Source organism: Ambystoma mexicanum, chromosome 1q, assembly GCF_040938575.1.
Source record: "Ambystoma mexicanum isolate Mex_15411 chromosome 1q, UKY_AmexF1_1, whole genome shotgun sequence".
Lineage (NCBI taxonomy): Eukaryota > Metazoa > Chordata > Amphibia > Caudata > Ambystomatidae > Ambystoma > Ambystoma mexicanum.
Genome location: NC_090922.1, coordinates 947332308 through 947357910, shown reverse-complemented (window position 1 = coordinate 947357910; position 25603 = coordinate 947332308).

Here is a 25603-nt window from a genome sequence, read left to right as displayed (position 1 = left end):
TCTGTCACTCCCATGCAGGTGATGCCGGATACCCCCTCACGCCATGACTGATGACACCCATCAGACGTCTACTGGACATGCACAAAGAGGCCCACAACCATGCACATATATACATACATGGGGCACTATAGAAAGGACTTTTGGATTGCTCAAAACAAGGTTCTGCTACCTCAGCAGATACGGCGGTGCCCTAATGTATAGCACCATAAAGGTGGGCAAGAACATCCTGGCCTTTGGAATATTGCACACTATGTGTATTCGATGCAACATTGCACTGCCCCTGGACAAGGACCCCGCTGAGGAGGAGGATGGCGATGACGGGAGGCCATGGATGGACAACATGCAGGTGATGCACTAATACACAACTTCTTCTGAACACTAGTCACAACCACATGGTGCACAACTGATGTTACGTACTTTTGAGCACATGAAATTAAACACTTTATACACACGCAAAAACAGAATGTCCAGTCATGATTTGTTTGCAGAACCAAATATATTGTACATGAACTACTGTAACAGCAGGTGGGCCATTAACACCATCCCCAACTTTCCTTCCCCCCTACCCCAACTATCACTCTCAACTATCACTCCCGCCTCCCCCTATGCAACACTCCCTCCCTCCTCCCCCTCCACAACTAGACACATGTGGTGCAAGTGTTCAATGGCCATGTGTGATCCTTAGGATGACCATGCTTATGCCCTACTTGCAGGTGGAGGCCAACGGTGTGTGGTCACTTGTGCATCAGCCCATGCAAGCCTGGAGGGCCAGTGCCATTGTCTTAGCTATTGTGGACTGGTTGTTGTTCCCCTCACAGACCCTCCTGGCCAAATGTACAAATGCTGCAGTTGACGTCCAATGGCCTGTCTGCTTTCCCTCATGAGGCGGGATTTCTCCAGGTGCTGCTGCACCAAGGCAGTGTGGGGGTCCTGATGCTCATCCATGCATCTGAGATGAACATTCAGTTCCCTGACAGAGGGGTAGGGTGAGCGCTGTGGGCTTGATAGGCCCATGGGGCTGAATGGAGCCCCCACATCTGGGGTGTGATTGCTGTCGTTCCCAGTGTCAAGACCAGCGTCTCCAGCTGCATCCCCATCAATGGTGTCAGTGCCATGGTAGTCAGACTGCTGGGGTGGGGTGGTGGCCGCCTGCATTCCATTCCCTGTGTGTGTGCTTGTTCCACAGCGGCTACTGCCAGGTAGTTCATGGCAGCTGTGGTGTCCTCCAATGGGGCTGCCTGTTGCACAGGGGCAGCTGGGATAAATTACACAGGGGCTGCCTGTTGCACATGGGCAGCTAAGGTTTCCTCCACAGGGGCTGCCTGGTGCACAGTGGCAGCTGGGGTGTCCTCCACAAGGGATGCCTGGTGCACGGTGGCAGTTGTGAAGTGCACAGTGCCAGATTAACTGTCAGGGGAAGTTGATGGGCATTGTGACATTCGCCTTGCACGTCTGGTGCCCCTTGATGTATCTGGTTGGCCGTCGTCCGTCTCAGATGGCGTGTCTGTGGGTTAATGAAAGGCATGATGTCTATGACCAGCCTGGCTAACAATTGGCCAGTTACATGCACAATGGTGATTGTGCAGCCTTACATTGTGGGAACACGCAGTTCTGCATGGTATGCCGCACTCATGCTTGTGTTGTGTGGCCACAGCTGCAGGCACTGTGCAGGCGACACATACAACACATCTGTGCTGAGACTGCTTCCATGTACACCCGTATTTGGCTGTGCTAGTGGCATACCGGTCTGCCCGTTTGCAGGTCATTGGTATGTGATGAGGGGTCTTGAGGGAGGTTTAAGGGGGGGTGACTGTAGTCAATGTGTGATCCTGTTGCATGCCCAGTATGTGTGTGGGGGATTCATGGTAGGGCTGACAGGGTCATGTAAGGGACATGCACTCATCATTGGATGGGTGGCTGCCCATGTGTGCATGCAGGTGAGGGCTACCAGGGTTGTGGTGTGGTGGCAGTCGGGGCACAACAGGAACACATACAGTACTCATTGCCAGAATGCCCAGTGTCTGCATCAGGGATTATCTTTTTTCAATTGGAAGTACAGGCTACCTATGAGGTGTTCATCAGGGTTCCCAGGTGATGGTTATTGTGGGTGGGGGCCTGGGTGTATGGTCAAGGTCATAGCAATGGTGTCAATGCAATTGTCTATGGGTGTGCCTGCAGGGGGTGGGTGTGATGCAGTGTGCAGGTGACCCTGGGCCTCATTGAGTGGTTGGCCGTATTCCGCTGGTGCATGTGGAAGGGTGTGGCTGTCCATGTGCTGCTCGATCCACTGCCTGACTCACCGGTGCAGCAGGGTCATTGCAAGTCCCAGCAAAGAGGGTGTTCCGGTGGCATATTTGGGCAGTCCCCATTCCCACGGAGTCCCATGGTGATGGTGACATTGAAGCAGCAGCACCTTTGCCAGCAGTGCTGGTGATTCTATTCCAAACAGACCTATTGGGCGCTATGTCCCTAGCAGACAGTGTAATGGGGCATCATCATGTGTGTCTGGGTACAGTGACATTTGTGTCGGTGACCTTACAGGCATCCTTGTTTTGGGACCGCCATACTCAGGATGTGGACCACTGTGTGGTGCCTTGTCAAGTGGTTGTGTATGGGTCATGCATGGAAGGCAGGGCATGCGACTTGCTTTGTGCCATATTGACTAGGTGTGGAGGCAATGCTAGTACTGGTTCAGGTCTGGATGATGTGGCCAGTGCTATGGCCATGTAAGTGCAATGGTGGTACAGGGGGGGAGCAGGGAGGGATGGTGTGAGGTTTACATTGGGGTACATTGTGTACTCCCTGGCCTCAACAGGTGTCCCGGATCCGGCCTCTGCTGCACCAACTCCCTCAATTCCCTCCATATGCAGCACACTGCTGCACTTCTCCTCCTAGGGAAGCAGCTTGGTGGGGGAGGATGATGCGCCACTTGTACCTGTGCAGTGCCTGCGGTGTACAGCAAGGAGGTTGTGCACCCTCCACCACAGGTTGCCCCAGCGCTTGTGACAGTCCTTGACACTGCGTGGTGCCACCCCCACAGCAGTCACCTTCCGGGCAACTTCCTCCCAGATTCCTTTCCTCCGGAGCTGCGTGCTACAGTGCTGGTGAGCAGAAAATAGCTCCCTGGCATGCTCCAGTATCATGTCAACAAGCATGTAGAGCTAAGCCTCACCAAAGCATGGCTTGCGCTGGCGATATTACGGGGGGATCCTTGCTGTCATGTTCCTTGATTGGTTCAAGCACTAAGAAGGGGTGGATGGCTTCCAAAACAGGCATATTGCAGTGGAATGTGATTTTTGTAATGGCCGCTGCCGTCTTTCTGGTTTCTGCCATCATGTTCATTCCAGTTCCTGTGTTTCTGGCTCTGTTTCTGTGGTGAAGCTGCGTCCGGCATTTACAATGTGTGTATATATATATTCACTAAAAAAAATAGGACTTAATGGTTAAGTTGCGTGAGTTATGGTTGCTTAGCTTACCATAAGTGGCAAATTTCAAGGGTTTTTCGGTTTTACTTGGAACCATAACGTCCCGTTAATAAAGTTTTTTTTAGTGAATTTCATTTCATAGGTTTTTAGTAGCGCAACTTAACCATAACGTCCCGTTAACAAAGATTTTTTTAGTGAATTTCATAGGTTTTTAGTAGCGCAACTTAACCATAATGTTCTTTAACAAAGTTTTTTTTTACTGAATATCATAGGTTTTTAGTTGCGCACCTTAACCTTAACGTCCCTTTAACAAAGTTTTTTTTACTGAATTTCATAGGTTTTTAGTAGCGCAACTTAACCATAACGTCCCTTTAACAAAGTTTTTTTACTGAAGTTCATAGGTTTCTAGTAGTGGCACGTAACCATAATGTAAACGAACATCTGACTTCATTGCACACCTTCCGGAGAATGCCACATGACCATATGCTGGCGCACAGCATGGTGACGTGTCCGAGAACCCGTACATACTTAAGAATAAGATCTATGCCTCGTGGACAGTGTGGAACTACATTTTTCACTGATGTACGAACTTGCCCTTCAACATTTCCCTTGCACAGCTCCAACACCTATTTGTACTCAGCCATTAACAATCTAGTACACAGTATATACTTTTAGCAAAAGTGCTATTTATCTGAAAACGACATGCCATCCCTCCTCCCCAAGAAACAGCACCACTGCTGTAATGAAGGAGCATGAGAAACACTGCCCCTACCTTACAAATAACACATGCACAACATTTCCCCCCGTCCACCTACCCCTCCATATTACTGTTTGGTTCCTCTTTGCTCATTCCCGTCCGCAACTTTCATTCTTAGCTGTCCTCCCAAAAAAAAGCCATCCGTAAACAAAATAAATGTTCCTTTAAGAACCACCTTTCACAGTTAAAAAATACATATAAAAAAATAATCGCATAGACCCCATCTACTTTAAATTTCTCAGTAAAGTACATACACGCAATAAGATTTTCCAACATTTCCATTTGCAGTTTGTGTTATGCTAAGGAAATATTGTAGCGTTCATCCTCTGTTTCAGGAACTGGAACTGTGAATAAAGGGCCAGCAGGCCAAGTTATCAGCCCAATGAAAGCAAGAGTGCATAACAAGATCTCTGGATCACTACCCCCCTTCCACCGCTCAAATGGGGGATGAATGCCATTAACAATCTAGATTTCCAAAGCAGTAACCCGTGCAACTAAAAAAGAGGATTTATCGTCCTAAACCGGGACGCCTGTGGCGTCCCAGTTTAGGAAACAAAATCATTTTCCAAGATGGCCACCATAGAAAGGGAAGGCGGGTGTTCCATACAGGTACCCTCTTCGCTTTCCATGGCTTTCCATGGCAGCCTGCAAAAAGCAAAAAGAAACTCTGTTAACATAGTACCACAAGCACTTTTTTCTTCCCTTTCAAATGTATCCTAATGTCAAACAACTTTACCACAAAGCCAGTCCTAGGTGGACATGGCCACTTTAATCCTATCTTTTCTCCCTTCTGGTCATGCCCAGTAGCCACATTGTGCGGCTCACGACCTTATAAAATGACCCCAACATTCTGCCCACTCCCCATGGCTACAGCCTACCCCTCAGTCAGTAAAGGTATACCACTATTTTTTGTAACTACATAATGACACTTGTCAAATACGAAAACACTCCCACCTCCCCAACACCATGCTTTTCGGTCGTTGCCAATAAGCCTTACGCAAATTTACTGTAAATCCACCCACGTTTTTTTTCTTCTCAAAACTGTCAAAAGAATACACAAATAATTTGTCATATTAGGTGTGCACACAATTCCTACAAAATTTGTAAAATCATTCGCAATCACTAGTCTTGTTCATTGCTGCATCTGCCTAACATAAATTGCCCTGACATCACTAAATCATATGGGCCGCCCCTGACCATCACATAACCAACCCTAATGATATTCTACACCTTTTTTGGATGACGTTCCTCTCCAGCATAGCCAAATGCGCCCATAATCACCTATGTGCCATGATGCAGAACCCGAAAATGAACACACAGCGACTTACAACGTAGCACGTCCCATTTTTAAATAATAAACTGGTTCTCAAAAGAAAACATTAACACTTTACAATTTGTAAAGTACTTTTATTTCACAATAAACTGAACTTGGGCCTAGACCACCATAAAAGATGTTATGTTACTTCTAATCGCCACTGCAGCGTACGGACAAATGGGTCCTGTGTGATCGTCCCACAAAACACTCACGGTTAGGCAGCCGGTCACGAGTACGTGCATCTGGCATGCGAAAAATCCATCACTTGGCATCTGGAATCCATGGCAATCACAGTAAGACAGGATGTAGCTATTTGGAAAACATAACAGAAAATACGTATCAATACCCAAACTTTATTAATTTCAAAAAAGACAAAAAGAACGTGGAAACTGATACACAAATCATTGTGGTCATAAATGACATTTTAAAGCGATATTAGCGTTGAACATGGGTGAATCTAGTGATAGCCTACAAACGCCGAGAATCTGAACTCTCCATAAGTGAAAAAAAAGACAACTACACAGAAAGATAGTACTTCATTACATTGCCAAAATTAATGTTTAGGTAATAAAAAATTAAATCTCGTTATTTCAAAAATGACAAAAAGTATGTGGAAACTGATACACAAATTGATGTGGGCATACATGACATTTTAAAGAAATATTAGCGTTGAACATGGGTGAATCTAGTAATAGCCTACAAACGCAGAGAATATGCACTCTCCATAACTAAAAAAATTACAACTACACAGAAAGATAATACTTCAGTTACATTGCCAAAATTAATGTTCAGGTAATAAAAAATTAAATCTCGTTCCGGTGTACAGTCGTCAAAAGCAAATTTACACGATATTGACCATCTCCATTGTCTTCGTGAAACTCAGACAGCAATGTACTTGCACCAAAGAATCTTCATGAACTGATATTACATGTGCCTTACAAACGTTTTGAATGCATAACCTTATCAAATGGTCTTTTTTTCAAACTTTCACTCCCTGAATTCTTACTGAATTTTCCCTTTCGCTAAAGGTCAAAAAACAATTGACCCTTATGGGTTCAGTCGGATGCGTGGGCCTACTGAGCTCACAAACAAAAAAGCAAAGCAAGTGACCTTCACTCAGAATCCAAATACATTTTGACTTTGCAACAACATGTCTCAATGCATTCATGAGAACTGGTACTCCCGTACACTTGCAGACCCGCTGTTTCCAACAAACACTGCAGGTGGCTGCCTCAGATTTCAAACTCTAGGGCGTCAGTCTGACTGCAATATTATTTTAAATACATTGTAACACAGACACAGTAATTCTTCGCCTGAGCTTTACAGACATTATATTGAGCAACAACTTCCAATTTACCATATGACTTTGGTGACAAAAAAAACACCACTTTTTGACTTTCTGCTGCCACATCCCATCCCAGCCTCATTAACCCTCACCTTCCGAGACAATATTTCATAAATTTAACAAGTGCAATATTGTGTTGTTTTATATGTTTTAGTGTCGATGGCCGTGTACACCAAAACACGAATGAAAGATGGCGGGCGCATCGAAACAATATGACGCACTTCACGCTCTTCAACATCCAATCAGTGAACGCGTCACATGTCTGCGGACATGGCGCTATGGATTAGCCAATCAGTATCTTGTCCGTGGAGCGAACAGGGAAGTGTGGCGCGGAGCGGATATAGATATCACTCATGTTTTGAGACATATTTTTGGGTCGTTTTAAAGAAAACTACTGGACAGATTCTCACCAAATTTACAAAAGCACACTTTCGGGACCAAGCTCCTGCCGCAAATTTGGTGAAAATCCGTCCAGCGGTTTGGGCTGTAGGCGTGCGCAAACTTTTCCCCCCTTTCAGTCTATGGGAAAAAAAGATGTTTTGGGACCCCCCCTATGACTTTCCCCCCCATGGACCAAACGTCAGTGCAAAAAAATTCAGAGTGGGCCATATACTTTTTTTGCAAAGTTTGGTGAGGATTCGTCCAGGGGGAGCGGAGTTATAAGCCGCCCAAAAGTGCTCTTCCAATTGAAACAGCAATTTAACCATAACTACACAGCCACTAGTGTGTAATATATATATCAATGAAAAAAACTTTGTTAAAGGGAAGTTATGGATAAGTTGCATTAATAAAAACCTATGAAATTCAACGAAAAAACTTTGTCAAAGGGACGTTATAGTTACAGGTAAAACCGAAAAACCTCAGAAATTCGCCAGTTATGGTAGCTAAGCAATCATAACTTGCACCACCACCCTGCATTGCTAAGACTAACACCCAGGACATGAAAGATGACATCACAAATGTCATCTTTCAGTGTCTGTGTGCTCGCTGATGCCTGCAGGCTTTGGCGCGTTATAAATAAATTAATAAATAACGAGGGCTCCGGACCATTATCCTCCATTGCAGCCCCAAAGTGGGAAGCCGGGGTGCTAAAAAATAGATTTCTTTTCCTACAGCTGGACGCTGTAGGAAAAACATTTTCCAAGATGGCCACCATGGAACGAGACGGCGGGGCTCAGTACATAGCCACCCTGCAGAAGGTGAAGTCAAAACACTATGACCATATTAGCACAAGCACATTTGTTTTCCCTTTCAAACCTATCCTACTTTCGATTAACTTTACCACATTGTCGGCCCCAGGTGACATGGCCATTTTAAAACCATTTTTCGTTCCTCATGGTCATGGCCAGTAGCCAGATAGTCTGGGTCAGTGTTAGGGAGAATTCTCTGTTTAGGCTGAATTTCCTAACCTAGTGAGTCCCCCAGCAGCTTTGCTGGATTTTTGGGGTTTATTTTTTTCTCCTGCCAAGAGTGAGACTCTTTTACCCTCACTCTTGGACATGATTTGAGAGTGTTTCTTTGAATCTAGATCTGCTTAATGGGCTATGGGGTCTTTTACTCCATAGGGTTTCATGTGTTTTTGTGATGTGTGTTACACAGCACCCTCCGTGCAGTAACACAGGGGTGTCATAGTGACCCCCCAGTATAGACTCCATACCCTGGGACTGACTACTGTCTCCCAGGGCATGTAAAGTCACCATTGAGTTTACTAGTCTTAAATTCTGAACAGAACCAGTACAAACCATCATATTGTGGACGTACTGGCTGGGGCAGTTCGATTGCCCCAGGGTCTGTTAGTCAAGGGGGCACGTCTCCGTCCCCCCTGATCGAGTTTTGGCTGGTGGCAGTGGATATTACTTTTTATATTCAAGCGCGAATATTTTCCTATGGGATTTCCCATTGTTTTAGGCTACTATCTTTATTTAATTATTTACGGTAGCCTCGAACATACCGCCAGTTTATTTAATTAATGTTAATTCTCCGGTTGGTATTTTTTGCCAAAACTTGATTCTAAAATGGCGTTTGTGTTCTTTTCTGTGACTCCAACCCAAGTCGAGCCCTTTGTTCCACTTTTTGGCGGGCATCTCCACAGAAGCCCTCCAAAGTGGTGCCACTATGTCTGGGGTACTTAGGAGGGGTGGAGGGGAATTTAGGCACCCTGGACTGAGTTGCCTAGGCAACTCAAGTCGCACTCCGTCCTGATTGGCCCAAGTGGTGAGCCGGCTGGCTCACCACTTAGCATGTTTGAGTGACAGCTAGGCTGAGTGAATGGGGGTTTGCTGCATAAAAGCAGGGCTTTGGGGACTGGAACTTAGAAGTCGCCTCAGGACATAAGAATCTGACGAGGGAGAAGCTGAGCCAACCTGCCATGACACCACGACCAGTGGAGCCCTGCTGGACCGTCTCACCACTTTTTCCCAACGACAGAGGAGATCTCCCGCCGGAGATTCTTCTTCCTTTGACTGGTGGGGATAACCAGTTTCACTGTCTTTTCGCTTTCCCGACGTATCTCGTGGCCGCCTTGCCTGTGCTAAGCACCCCGGAAACCGGGATACCACGTTTTACCACGACCGCGAGACAAAGGTACCACCTTTAACCGGAAAACTCTGCGGCTGGTTTCTGCCCTGGTAGTGCAACGACCTTCATCTTTCCTACAAGTCGAGATCTTCTCATCCCCTGGACAACGCCGCAACGTGCAACCACTACCAGGAACAACTGCCACCGCTGGAGGATCCTTCCCACTTAAGGTACCGTGTCCCACCTGGCTTCCCTTGCAACCGACTGTACGGGGTAGATTTAGTACCCAGCTTTCGAACCTGGGTTAGCCTGGGACACCCTGGCTAAACTTTTCTAAGCCTCTCTAAACTCTTTTCTGAATCCTCTGCAAGACTTTCTAACCCTAGTGTAACTGTGTGATCTTGGGGGTATTTGTGCTCTGCTCTCTCTAAGAGTGGGCCCAGGCTTTGGACCTTGGCTCACCAGTGACTTTTTGCTCTCTGCCTTGCTAACCGTGTTCTGGAATCATAGAGTGGTGTACCTCTTCCTATTCTGTCTTTTTCCCTCCCTTTCTCACAAACTTATTAGAGTGCAATCTAGTTAAGCGCTCACCTCTGTATGAAAATAAGTGGTGTTTTACTGTGATTTTCTAATAGGGAAAAAGGGGTGTATATATCATAATAGTAACTGTGTTTAGAATATTTTACAATAAGAGTGCTGGAGTGTTTCAACTGTGTGTTTTTAAATAAATAATGATATACTTTGATACCAAAGCTCTGGTCAGTGTTTGCTTGTATTATTGTATCTGAGTACCTATTGAGTATACTTTGCATACTGCCTAACTCTTCTTGAGGGAAGTCTGACTGCTCAGCCACAGCTACCAGGTAAATCTGGGTGGTACAGACTGCTACCAAGTGGGTTTACTGCTAACACCTGTAGTCTTAAATCTTTTGCAGTGGTCCCTAAGGGAACTGCACAGGTTTCTGCCTAACACTGGTGTACAGCGGTGGGATCTGTATTAAGTATACACTTTAGAGTGCTTGTAGATACCTTAGTACAACTAACCACAAAGCTTAGCACTGAAAAAGTAATCTTTCTAACATATCAACTATGGAAACTTATAGTCAAGAGTCCCTTGCTACAAAAACTGCTGATTGTTTAAGAGTATTGTGTAAGCATAAGAACCTCCTGACTAAAGGTAAAAAATGGAGTTAATAGAAAGGTTATTAGCTAACCAAAGTCTGGATGATGGGTCTGAGGAACTTACCATGCCAGAAAATGTAGATAACAGTATAGAAATTGATATTGATCCAAATGTTGATAATCTTGAGGAAGAGTCAGAAGAGGAGGGTGAGGCTGCTGTGACTGTCTCCCCTAGGCCTCTGTCTGTCCTACCCGCTGTACCTACTGGGCCTTTACCAAGTCCCACACTAAGTCCTCAATATCTGGAATTAGAGAAAATGAAACTTGAACTAGAGTTCAAGAAACTGAATACTCTGGCTGAACAGAGACATCAGGAAATGAATCAAGAACTAAGGCTAAGGGAAATGGAGCTCAAGCATGAGCTAGAAATGAAGAAATTGTCTGTCGAAAATGCTTCTCTCTCTGGCTCCTCTAGAAGTTCCAGTCCTAAAAGACCCCGGATGCCTTGTGAAAACATAAAAATTGATATGAGGCTGGGAAGCCCAAAGGAAACACACCAACACAGGTTGCAAAGGACATACAAGTGCTTTATTTAAAAGCTACAACAGTTACCAAAAGTCAATTGACAAACGGATAGCTATTCGGCTCTCAGAGTAACGTAACAAACTTCAACGAAGGTTTGATGCATTAGTAGAGAGACCGTACATTGGAATACTTGGGCTTTTATATTCTTTATCCAGCCCTGGCCAACCCCTCGCGGGTTAACCATTCTTGGGACCAGGCCTAGGGTTCCTTGCCAGGTCAATCCCATAATGTATGCATCTTGATCAGATCCGCTGATACAGTTGTTCATTTACACATAGGTCAGGGATAGGACAAGGTCTTAGTTCGCGACCCCGACAAGTGGCCTGCAGGCATATTACTTATTCATGTTTGCGGAGGTCACAACGGCCAGAATCTCACTCAGAATGTCATTCGGCCTCCATTTTGATGTTCAGGGTGACTTCCACATTACAAGAGAACCTAAAATGGCGGCTAAATCCAAGATGGCGACTTACATAACCTTTCGTTAAGGTCAAGACCTTGTCACGGAGTCTATTTACATGATATTTTAGACAACTTGGCATAGGCCAACACACATTCAAATACTGCGATAGGAGGCATAATATCATTTCAATTCCAACAGACCCTCCTTTTGGCCTATGCCAAGTGCTAATATAATTTCTAATACTTTTGCAAATAACTCCATGTGTTGTCATCCATACATCCCAAATCATTGTCTGTAATATCTATAGCCATTAGGTCGTTCATCAGAACCTCTTGTAACACGAACTCTTTAGATGCTGTATCTGGGGCATATATTCTATGCCCTATTGTGCTCACTGCTTGAGCACAACATCCCCCTAGCATTCCACATATACTCGGAAGACATTGTAAACAGCAACAAAGGAATAGCAGGATCCCCAAAATAACTAGAATAACAGAAAGCACCTTCAGATTAGAATCTCCTACAGGGATATGTACTTCAGAACTAAGAGTATGCAAGTTCTGTATTGCTTTAAAAATCGTCGGCGAGGAATCTGGTGCGAAAACACTGCAAGCGGACCCCACTAATTTGCATACTCCACCTCGTTCTGCCAAAATGACATCTAATGCCATCCGATTTTGGAGTGATACCAATCTTATTGCTTTTTGTTCTAAGGTCATTTTGTAGAGTATGTCTGTGGTCCGGTTGATCGTTCTCTCCAGTACCCTTGCTAATCCCCTAATGTTCTCAGAGTTTGTTATTTGTCCCCAAAAGGGCACAACTGATTTTGCTATATCTCCCAATACTTGCCCAGGGGTATCTCCGTTCTCGTCCCGCCGTGGGCGAGCCTTTGAAACCTCCAGTGTACTAGCTACAAATGCCCCGGTTAACAGTATTCCTAAATAACAGGTTCCCTGCCAATCCTTGGGCAACCAGGGAAATGCGAAACTACCACAAACAAAATAAGCAGGCCCCCTAAATACAGAGGCCTGTTTTCTCCAGTCAAATTTACAATGTTTTTACAACCTTCCAAATCTCCCATTGGCCGAGTGCCATTTCTTTGTACACAAAAGGGGACTGAGTTAGGGCTATGATTTATAGAATAAGAAGGAGGTACGGCGTCCTTATTGCCTATCGGAGCCATTTTAAAGGAAATTAGAGTTTGAAAAGGAAGAGATAGTTTATCAGACGGCCTAATAGAAGCGACATTGGGTTTACTTCGATTTGCAAAAAGCGAGCATCCCAGGGGAGTTAATTCACGTTTCTCGAAATCATTCAAATTAGTTCCATCAAAGTTCCCTGAGATGCTATCATTCCAACGGCCAAAGAATAGTGCTCTAAGAGAGGCATAGCAAGCAGTCGTTAAAGGTAAAGGATGAATATACCATCCCAGTCCCTTGTTCCCATGAAGCGGTAAATGAGTACAAATCCAACAATTACTCTTATTAAAAATGGCATGAGTTGCATTCATTACTATCATTAGAGTGTTATTATGATACTTTTGACTATGTTGGGAGTCTCTAGGGGACAGAGTGTGAAGGTGTATAGAGGAAGTCAAAGTAGTTGGTACAATCTCGATGGGTAGTAAAGGTTTTAGAGGATAGATTTCTTCAAAGTACCAAAGTCCTACAGCAGTAGTTGGAAAAATAACAATTATCATTATAAAAACACAGCAGTACGTTTTCGGGGCCCAGGCGCATTGTTCATTGTCCAAGTTGGTCCCACCCTTATTCACAAGTCCAGTGCGAGGAGCAGCAGTGGAGGTGGCAGGCATTGTAGTTCCTCAATCGACGACCCCAATGTTCGTTGCTGGCGACGCTACGGCCGTGCAATTTCTTAGTCCTTCTCAACTCTAGCCAGCAGAATCCCTTTTGTTCAACAGAACTTTCTTATACAAAACAAAACTTCCAATCACTTCCCTTTTCCAGATGCACGAAAAACCCGTGCCGTAGTTCTATTTTCTTCGTCGAAGGTTGTACCTGGTGGTACCCAAGATTGTTTGGTCCGAAAATAAAGTGTCTTCACTTCCTGAGGGAAGTGACGTATCAGAGGCGACGGAAGTCGCAGAGCTTGAAACAGTGTTTTCCGGAAGTGATTTTTCAAGAGAGTGCGGAGACGAAATGGACTGTTCCCAAGCTCCTCGGGCTCAGAGAAATTCTCCGACACACTCACAGCGCTGTTTGCTACTCTAGGATCAGAGATTGTAGCATCAGCGAGGGTTTCTGCTTCTTCTGTAACGTGTGGCGTCGGGTGAGGAAGTATCTTGACATGCGTTGCGTGGATCCACTTCTGTCCGGGTGACCAACAGCACCTGGTAGGGTCCCCGCCAGCGAGGCGCGAGACAGGAAGACCTTTCGTAGGCCTTCACTAGGACCCAACTTCCAGGCTGTATATCGTGTCCTGGGCCCGTGAACCGTACAGGTAAAGCTTAGTGCACCTGGTGATAAATGAAATATAGGTTTTTAGTTAACTGGTTACAGTAGTCTACAAGCAATACATTTTCCACCTCTCTCAGGGCTTTAGGTTTTGGGAGACCCCAAATATTAGCAGGTCTCCCCATCACTACCTCAAATGGAGAAAGCCCAGTCTTAGTTTGAGGTGTGGTACGCATAGCCAATAATACAATAGGTAAGGCATCTGGCCATTTCAGTTTGGTATCGGCACATGTTTTCGCAAGCTTATTCTTCAAGATACCATTGTGTCTTTCCACCAACCCAGCACTTTGAGGATGTCTAGCTGAGTGAAATCGTTTCTCAATACGTAAGGCTGTGCATATGTGCAAAATTACTGCTGCAACAAAATGAGGACCATTATCCGACCAAATTACCCTCGGGGGCACAAATCGAGGAAAAAATTCTTTTACCATAATCTTTGCAGTGGTCATGGCGGTAGCATCTTTAATGGGGAAAGCCTCGACCCATTTACTGAAGGCACAAATAATTACAAGAACATATTTCAAATTGTTACACCGTTCCATCTCAATAAAATCAAAGTGAATGACCTCGAAGGGAACAGAAGGGGGCCCAAAGCTTCCCCTTGGAGTTACTGTCCCCTTACCCACATTGTGCTGTAAGCAGATCATACAATTCCGGACATGATGTCTGGCAGTCTCCGGAATCTTGTTATTCACCCAAACTTGTTGTAACATTTTCGTGATCTGCTGAGCACACACATGTGTAGGACCATGTGCCATTGTAACCATTGCCAGTACGTATGAATCAGGGAGCAGCCATTTTCCTTCAGATGTATCCACCCAACACCCATCATCTAGTTTCCCCATTCCTTCAGCCCACCTTTTAGATTCTTCTACTGTGGCATCAGTTTGAATATCTCGCACAGACCCAATACTTTCATCCATTATATAAGCATCTCTCATTTCCCTTAGCGCATACATGTCCGTGCTAAGGTCTGTGGCCGTTTGTCTGGCTATCAGGTCCGCAAAAGCGTTCCCTTTCCCCACATCATCTATGACCTTACGATGTGCTGCACATTTCATGATCGCTAACTGTTTAGGGAGTGAGAGTGCCGAGAGTAATTGCACTATCAAGGGGCCATGCTGGATCTTGGTCCCATGTGAGGTCAGGAACCCTCTTTCCGACCAAAGCCTCCCAAAGTTGTGAGCCACCCCAAAGGCGTACTGGCTATCAGTATATATATTTACTATGCGCCCTTGGGAGAGTTCACAAGCTCGGGTCAATGCTATAATCTCTGCGGCCTGCGCGGAGTTATGCGAAATTCTCCTAGTTTCAACAACTTTACTCAATGTGGTAACTGCATAAGCAGCTGTAGATGTACCATCTGAAAGTTTGAAGCAGGAGCCATCACAAAACAGCTCCCCTTCTGCATTGTCCAAAGGAGTATCTATGAAGTCTATCCTGTCCTTCGTTTCTTGTTCAGTGGTTTATAGGCAATCATGTAATTCTTCGTCACCGCAAACAGTGTTTTGCGGGAAAGGTAAGAAAGGTAAGAGTTCAGCCGGATTAAGAACAACACCTCTTAATTTGAAAGTGAGGGGCAAACAGAATTAATTCATACCTTGTTAACCACGCAGAGGTGAGGTGTTGCGTTTGGGTTTTGTTCAATAGGATATCAACAAAGTGAGGTACCATCAAAATCAAATCATGGCCTAGGACCATTCCCTCACTCTGCTTTACAGACGCGGCAGCAGCAGCGACAGCTCGCAAACATCTTGGCAAAGCGCATGCGACAGGATCAAGGGCGAAGGAGTAGTAGCCGCACGTCCTATTCTTCCCTCTGTGTTCCTGTGTTAACACAGCCAAAGCACATCCATCACATTCATGCACAAACAACACAAAGGCCTTGTCATAATTTGGAGTACCCAGAACCGGTGCAGAGCATAACGCGGTTTTGAGAAGCTCAAATGATCGTTGATGTTCCGATTTCCATGGCAGTGGCAGAGAAATGTCCTTCTTCGTCAAAGCCAACATCGGTTTTATCACTAGCAAAAAGTTCGGGATCCACAACCTACAGTAAGAAGCCATACCTATTAAGGCTCTGTCTTCCTTCTGTGTATTTGGAACAGACATGCCAGAAATGTGTTTTATTCTTTCAGGTGTCAATCTTCTCCCCTCCTTTGACAGGAGGTAGCCTAAATAGGCGACCTCCTGACAACAATATTGACATTTTTTGAGCAAAGCTTTATGACCATTTTTAGCTAAATGAACAAGCAACAGTACAGTGCCTTCTTTACAAGCACTCTCAGAGTCTGCAGCCAAAAGCAAATCATCAACATATTGAACCAGCGTACAAGTAGGTGGCAATTCAAGGGTGTGGAGCTGCTCTTTCAAAGCTCTACTATAAATGCTTGGACTTTCAGTATACCCTTGAGGTGCCCTGGTAAATGTAAATGAGCGTCCCCCCAAGGTGAACGCAAACAAATATCTACTTTCCTTATGTATAGGAATACTAAAAGCGTTTTTTAAATCCACAACGCTGAAGTGCGTAGCCGTAGCAGGGATCATTGTCATATATCGTCGTCACATCAGGCACAATTGGAAATTGTGGGGCGACAACTCTGTTAATAGCACGAAGATCAAATATGAACCGGTATGGAATAGCATTGTCGCCTTTCTTATATACAGGCAAGATCGGACTGTTACACAGACTACCTGTAATCTCCTCGATCACCCCACGATGCACAAAATCGGAGACAATGCATTTCAAAGCACGCTCGCCCTCAACTGATATTTTATACTGCAGAATGCGTGGTAGTTTCACTCCATGTTTCAACACTATTTTAACAGGCTCAATCTGTAATACCCCGACATCATTGTCGTCAACCGCCCACAACATTCCGGGACAATGCTAAACTCAGGAGGTAAAGGTTGAATCAGGAACTGAGAATTAGGAAGTTGCTGTGGTGAAACCGTCAGCCGTACTCCATCAGAGGAACAATGAATTACTGCGTTCAATTTCTTTAACAAATTCAACCCCAGCAAATTCTCTCCACAGTTCGAAGTGAGAAGAAAAGGGCAATGGTCCGTAAAGGGACCCAAAGAAACAGATACCGGTGAAGAAACCGGACAGACAATTGGTATACCAGAAAACCCTACGGAAACATCTGTTTGCCCTGACAGTGGAATGTTTGGAACCCGGGAATGATCAATGGAGCACTTCTGTGCTCCAGTGTCTATCAAAAACTGGTGTTTCCTATTCCCTACTAATAATTCAATGTAGGGGCCTTTCTGATTAACGGGAATAGGTGAAGGTTCCAAACCCTGCTTCGGGCAATCCTAATGAAATAGAGCCTCGTCAGAAGGAAGCTCTTCAGAAAGGTAGGCAGCAGAAGGGTGATCAAATATGTTCCTCGAGTCCACACTCGAGGTCTGATTTTCCCGTGAAAAAGGTTGCTGAGGATCTTGTAAAAACTGACCTCTATCAGGGCCCCCTGCTCCAGGGCGGCCCCTGGGTCGTCTACCCATACTCCCAAACGCACTCTTTGACCTTTGTCGAAGGACGGGGCACTGTGCTCGCCAATGACCTTCCTGGCAGCAATAAGCACATTGATTAATATTCACAGGACCCAAAGGAGCATTTTCTTTTGGGACATACTGACCTCTGGTCTGTGTCATGCCTCCTCTGGGGTTTCTAACAATTTGTTGTAATAATACTTTGGTTTTCAAATCTCCTTTCCTCTTTTCAATTTTGTCCTTCTCATTATTAACACGGTTCTCATAATACTGAGCCATGTGTAAAACCTCAGATTGAGATTTTGCCTTCCAAGCATTCTCAGAGGACAAAATCTGTGACTGGATGTCGGGCAACAATCCGCGTACAAATTTGTTCACAAACAACCTTTTCCCAGACTCTGTACCCAAATCCTGTCCACTGAAGTCAGAAAATACCTGCTCGAATTGGTTAAAGAATTCGGTGGCGCCTTCAGTTTTTCCTTGAACACAGGCCGTAAGCTTGTCCCAAATAATTCTTTTCTCTGGAATTATAGTTTTTAATTTTGCGACAATTCTATCAGGCAAAGTAAGTATTACCTATGGTGGTTTCTCACCTGCTGGTCTTTCCCCATCAATCCTAATCATATTAGCCCACGTATCTCCCAACCCTGGCACATCGTCTATTGTCCGAACCTGTTTCCATACATCTACGGGTAGGAGTACAGGAAATAGCAAGTCAATATCACTTAAGGTGAACACAGAGGACTGCAAGACGGACTCTATTTCTTTGTAAAACCCTGTCGGGTTTTTCCTGATATCGGGAACTGATTGTCTAATAGTGTTCACTTCCTGTCGTGAAAACAGACGTGAACGAATTGTAATACATAATGTGCAGGGATGTCCACAGCGGGGGCACCAGTACCAGCGTCGGCGGGGATCTCAACTTTTGGGACAAAGGTCGGAGGAACCTCTCTCATAGGCAACTGGGATATAGGTAGCTCCGGCCGCTTACTAAGCAACAGAGCCAGGTCGAGCACTAAGGCAGCTGAAGAAGTGTCGGGCGAAGAAGCCCTTTTACAAATCCCCAATAATTCTATGGGGCAACTAACCTTCTTTCTCACACATTCTTCTTGCAGGTACTGTCCCATTACCTGAATTACCTTTCTTTGCATTTCTACTGTATACTGACTATACGTGTCATATACTTCATCTGGCGGAATCGATGAATCCGAGATCCATCGAATCGCATCTTTGGTACAAATTCGTATTTCCTCAGGTGCCGATCTACGACACGGAAGGAACCGTTTCTGTACATATATTCTATCGTCTTCGTCATCCTCATCTCGTGACTTTTCAAAGTCTTTCCTATACTCAAACAATTTTTCAACATGCCCATATACTTTCTGCTCTGTGTCCCTCGAAAGTGCCAAAGCATTCAGATCTCTCACTCCTTGTGGAAGATCCGAATTTTGTAATCTACCCCACATCACACATAAATGGGTCCCCAAACCTTCGATAAAAACATTTTTCTCGGGAAAACTATTCAAATTAGATAATGTGGAAAAAACATTAACTTGATCACCTTTCTCCATACAGTGCTTAGCCCATGCAAACAATTCCTGTTTCTTATCTGCAGAAACAGTATTAGGAGTGACGATCTTTGATCCTGCACCTGGATCAACTTCAATCAATACGGGACCACTCGGGAGCGGAGGTGCAGGTAAATTTAATAAAGGTGCAACTATCGGTGCAGAAGGAAGGGGCGGTGCGATAGGTGGAGGAACAACAACTAGAGGACTAGGAACAACAGGTTGTACAGGGGGAACAGGAATAACAGCAGGAACAACAGCAGGAATGGGGAGAGCGCCCAAAATAGGAACATACGGAGGTGGCGCAGAGGCACCAGGCCTGCTTTCGTTTAACAATTTCTCAATAAATTCTTCGGAAACATGGAAATCTTTAGAGGGGTACATTTTCTGGATTCCAAGTGAAAAAGCCCTATCCATATTTTTAACTGATTCTGAATGTTTTTCTTTATCATATAACAACGCTTTTTCGGCGTTTGTTTTATGACGGCGTGCATGTTTGTCCCTACTTTTAAGCTGCTGTAACGCTTCTAGTTTTCCAATTCTGTAAAACATCAAAGGCTGCAGATCTAGCCTTCTTTTTTAGCAAGACTGATTCTAGGTATTCAATACGGGGGATCTCAAAACTGCCGTTGATTGGCCACTGAAATTCGGAGACATGCCTGGTCTGTCTGTGCCAAATATCATTAAATACTATACTACCAATGCCATACTTACAGTACATAGTACATGCCGGCGACCCCTCCTGTCGTGCCGGGCGGCTAAATTCCAAAGATTGTCGATCGCTGGGGAACAGAGCCCTAAAGCAGCTAGACAATTTCCCAGGCATTTCACAAAAAATTGGTGTTACCTGGTCAATAATTGTGTCTGCAGATACAATACGCCAAATTCAAATTGTCAGGGTTAAATTAAGAGCCGGGTCACGACTGCACCTGACCAAACCTAAGGAGGACCGTACGGTTTATCAAAGAACTTACCTAACGAATTTTACCTTGTGTTTGGTGGTTTCGACAAATCTGCCTACTTCAAAATGGACCCTCGTCAAGATGCCGTGTCAGACCACACGACTATCGTCCAAGGATCGGATCGTGCAGCGCTGCCGAGGTATCACGTCTCGTTCGGTCGGGCCCGCAGAATCACACCGTCCGATCCCGGTTCGATAGTCTGCGTCAACCTTCAATGATCCGGCATCAATCTTGAGGGTCCCTATTCGGGCGCCAACTGTGAAAACATAAAAATTGATATGAGGCTGGGAAGCCCAAAGGAAACACACCAACACAGGTTACAAAGGACATAAAAGTGCTTTATTTAAAAGCTACAACAGTTACCAAAAGTCAATTGACAAACGGATAGCTATTCGGCTCTCAGAGTAACGTAACAAACTTCAACGAAGGTTCGATGCATTAGTAGAGAGACCGTACATTGGAATACTTGGGCTTTTATATTCTTTATCCAGCCCTGGCCAAACCCCTTGTGGGTTAACCATTCTTGGGACCAGGCCTAGGGTTCCTTGCCAGGTCAATCCCATAATGTATGCATTTTGATCAGATCCGCTGATACAGTTGTTCATTTACACATAGGTCAGGGATAGGACAAGGTCTTAGTTTGCGACCCCGACAAGTGGCCTGCAGGCATATTACTTATTCATGTGTGCGGAGGTCACAACGGCCAGAATCTCACTCAGAATGTCATTCGGCCTCCATTTTGATGTTCAGGGTGAATTCCACATTACAAGAGAACCTAAAATGGCGGCTAAATCCAAGATGGCGACTTACATAACCTTTCGTTAAGGTCAAGACCTTGCTGCAGAGTCTATTTACATGATATTTTAGACAACTTGGCGAGGCCAACACACATTCAAATACTGCGATAGGAGGCATAATATCATTTCAATTCCAACAGCCTAAAAAATTGGTTGGTATGTATGAGCCTAAGTTGGATGTGTTGGATTGGTTGTCTCTGTTTGAATATAATCATGGGCTCCAGAACATCATAGGAAATGACTTACTCACCTGGTTGTTCTCTAGGCTTCCCCCTGTTGCAACTGATGTGGTAATGGAGTTGGGGGAGGAGGATAGGAAAGAGTATGAATGTGTGAAACTAGCTTTGATAGCTAGGTTTGGGAAGACCCCTTCCCAGTATCTTAAGAGGTTTAGGACCCTCAAAAAGAATGATGGTACCCCTTGGGCTACCTGGGTGAGTGAGTGTTTGAAAAACTTAGAGGGATGGATTAAGGGTTACAAGGTGAACACTTATGAAGGTATGAAGAATCTTTTTATGTTGGAGTCACTTTATGATGCCTGCTCTCCTGAGCTCAGACAGCACTTGGCTGATTCAAAGGAATTAGATTCCAGAAAGCTAGCTAAGGCTGCTGACTTGTGGGTTGCCTACACGGCCACTCACAAGGATTCAGGGGTCACTCAGAAAAAGGATGAGGGAAAGCAGCCACCCAAAGTGAATCCAGAGAATTCTATACCTCCCATACCAAAGAGGCCCACAAACAACAAAATAACCAGGGTAAGCCCCAGGGTAAACCAAATCAGGCTAGTGTACCTTCTGGTCAACAACCAGAAGGAGGTCAGAACAAGCCACCCTTTCAGAGAGCATTTGGACAATGCTATATCTGTAAGGCTACTGACAATATCAAAGGGGATCCCAGATGCAAGGGTAAACCTGCAGGGGTCAGCACAGTCTCCTTAGCCTTCACTCCTGAGGATGAAGTACAGATGGCTAGTGCCCACTTTGAACTCTTTGCTGAAGAACCCTTGGGTCTTCCAGCAACTGTAAACTTAGAGCCTATGGGTCTGGTTAGTCCTCAGAATAGGGTTGTGTATAACTCCCTACCTGTTAACTCTAAGGTGTATTATCTGGACAGTGTTCTTGTCAATGGCCAGAATACTCCTGCCAGGAGAGACAATGGGGCCAGCAGAACAGTAGTGGATGAAAGCTTCTTTCAACCTGAGGATGTGGCAAAAGCACCCAAAGGTCCCACTAAGATGTCTGGAGGCCCTGTCCAAATGGTTCTTATTCTACCAGCCCTCATTCAGTGTAACAACATGACAGTGAGGATCGCTGTCAGTGTTTAGACTGAGGTGCCTGGGAAGGTCCTGTTGGGGAATGACCTGAGAACTCTAGGAGTAGTGTCACATACCCCCAGGCCTCCCAGTATGGAGACCCAGAACCTAACCAAATTGGCTAGAGAGGCCACCTTAAGGGACCACTCTAAGCCTGTGGGAGCCTCTACTGAGACCCCCACTACAGGCCCTGGTGTTAGTAAGTTGACCTCTAACCCAGGCACATTTCAGGCTAGTACATTAGGGAAATGGGAGCCCCAAACAAGCTCCATCATTGTTCCCCCGTTACAGAGTCTGTGACCCCCCTGCTTCTGAGGAAAAGGAGGATAGACCTACTGGACCCTTACCTAGGCCTGAGAGAACTGGTAATTTTCAGTGCTGGTGGAAAACCAGGAAAGAAAAGTCTAAGGCCAAAAACCTTCAGACTGTTGGACCTTCTACTGAAGACCCCAACTCAAATCCTAGTATTAGGGGGGAAACTCCTAAGGTAGGTAAGGTTAGATCTAAGAGGAAGGGGAAGCAGGTACATTGCCTAACCCCAACCCCTCCAACCAAGAGGCCTAAGAGCCAACCTGCTCCCACAAGAGAGGTGGTGAGGAACCTTGGAGGCCCCTCTATATCGAAGGGAATCCTTTATAAGGACCCCTTGAAAAAGCCTAACACAGGTTCAGAAGTTGTACCAACCTCTGAGGGACTGGTCAACCAGATCCCCTATAACTTTAAAAAGACTGATGTTCCTCAAAGGGTTTGTAGGTCATATAGCTTACAAAGGAAAACCTTTGATTGGGCCATAGAACATAGGTCAAGGTGTCACCATCAAAATGCTGATGGACTCTCTAGGATGTATGTCATCGACTAGAGGTATGAGGTTCATCCAGGAGTGGATTAAATCCTCCTGTCCCTTAGTCTGGGGGGGGGGGCGAGTGTTAGGGAGAATTCTCTGTTTAGGGTGAATTTCCTAACCTAGTGAGTCCCCCAGCAGCTTTGCTGGATTTTTGGGGTTTATTTTTTTCTCCTGCCAAGAGTGAGACTCTTTTACCCTCACTCTCGGACATAATTTGAGAGTGTTTCTTTGAATCGAGATGTGCTTAATGGGCTATGGGGTCTTTTACTCCACAGGGTTTCATGTGTTTTTGTGATGTGTGTTACACAGCACCCTCCGTGCAGTAACACAGGGGTGTCATAGTGACCCCCCAGTATAGACTCCATACCCTGGCACTGACTACTGTCGCCCAGGGCATGTAAAGTCACCATTGACTTTACTAGTCTTAAATTCTGAACAGAACCAGTACAAACCATCATATTGTGGACATACTGGCTGGGGCAATTCGATTGCCCCAGGGTCTGTTAGTCGAGGGGGCACGTCTCCGTCCCCCCTGATCGAGTTTTGGCTGGTGCCAGTGGATACTACTTTTTATATTCAACCGCAAATAATTCCTATGGGATTTCCCATTGTTTTAGGCTACTATCTTTATTTAATTATTTATGGTAGCCTCGAACATACCGCCGGTTTATTTAATTAATATTAATTCTCCGGTTGGTATTTTTTGCCAAAACTTGATTCTAAAATGGCGTTTGTGTTCTCTTCTGTGACTCCAACCCAAGTCGACCCCTTTGTTCCACCTTTTGGCGGGCTTATCCACAGAAGCCCTCCAAAGTGGTGCCACTATGTCTGGGGTACTTAGGAGGGGTGGGGGGGAATTTAGGCACCCTGGACTGAGTTGCCTAGGCAACTCAAGTCGCACTCCGTCCTGATTGGCCCAAGTGGTGAGCCGGCCGGCTCACCACTTAGCATGTTTGAGTGACAGCTAGGCTGAGTGAATGGGGGTTTGCTGCATAAAAGCAGGGCTTTGGGGACTGGAACTTCAGAAGTCGCCACAGGAACTAAGAATCCGACGAGGGAGAAGCTGAGCCGACCTGCCACGACACCACGACCGGTGGAGACCTGCTGGACCGTCTCACCACTTTTTCCCAACGACAGAGGATATCTCACGCCGGAGAGTCTTCTTCCTTTGACTGGTGGGGATAACCAGTTTCACTGTCTTTTCGCTTTCCCGACGTATCTCGTGGCCGCCTTGCATGTGCTAAGCACCCCGGCAACCGGGATACCACGTTTTACCACGACCGCGAGACAAAGGTACCACCTTTAACCGGAAAACTCTGCGGCAGGTTTCTGCCCTGGTAGTGCAACGACCTTCATCTTTCCTCCAATTCGAGATCTTCTCTTCCCCTGGATGACGACGCAACTTGCAACCACTACCAGGAACAACTGCCACCGCTGGAGGATCCTTCCCACTTATGGTACCGTGTCCCGCCTGGCTTCCCTTGCAACCGACTGTACGGGGTAGATTTAGCCCCCGGCTTTTGAACCTGGGTTACCCTGGGACACCCTGGCTAAACTTTTCTAAGCCTCTCTAAACTCTTTTCTAAACCCTCTGCAAGACTTTCTAAGCCTAGTGTAACTGTGTGATCTTGGGCGTATTTGTGCTCTGCTCTCTCTAAGAGTGGGCCCAGCCTTTGGACTTTGGCTCACCAGTGACTTTTTGCTCTCTGCCTTGCTAACCGTGTTCTGGAATCATAGAGTGGTGTACCTCTTCATATTCTGTCTTTTTCCCTCCCTTTCTCACAAACTTATTAGAGTGCAATCTAGTTAAGCGCTCACCTCTGTATGAAAATAAGTGGTGTTTTACTGTGATTTTCTAATAGGGAAAAAGGGGTGTATATATCATAATAGTAACTGTGTTTAGAATATTTTACAATAAGAGTGCTGGAGTGTTTCAACTGTGTGTTATTAAATAAATAATTATATACTGTGAAACCAAAGCTCTGGTCAGTGTTTGCTTGTATTACTGTATCTGAGTACCTATTGAGTATACTTTGCATACTGCCTAACTCTTCTTGAGGGAAGTCTGACTGCTCAGCCACAGCTACCAGGTAAATCTGGGTGGTACAGACTGCTACCAAGTGGGTTTACTGCTAACACCTGTAGTCTTAAATCTTTTGCAGTGGTCCCTAAGGGAACTGCACAGGTTTCTGCCTAACAGTCAGGACCTTATTCTATGACCGGGACAATCTGGCCACTGCCCATGGCCACAGGCTATACCTCAGTCATCTAAGGTATATCACAATTTTGTGTACCAGCATTATGACACTTGTCAAAAATAAATCACAGCACATTTGCAAAACCATGCTTTAAGGTCCTTGCTAACGCTCCTTACACGAGTTTGCTTGAAATAAGCCAAAAGTGTCAAAATATATGTACATACAATAGTCATATAACTTAGACCCCACTTGACAAAATACATTCAGTTTGAAAGTTGGGTCTATAGTCGTTCTATAATAGATCTGAAAACTTTTGTCCACATTCGTCAAACAGCAACACAGTTATAAGCCACCTAAAAATGTTGAGGCCCCCTCTAATATAGCCCCCTCTTGAGATTTTAAATTCTTTTGCAAACATTTGTGCAGATTCATCAAATGGCATCACATTTATAAGCCTTTAAAATATTTTGGGCGCCCCCTCTAA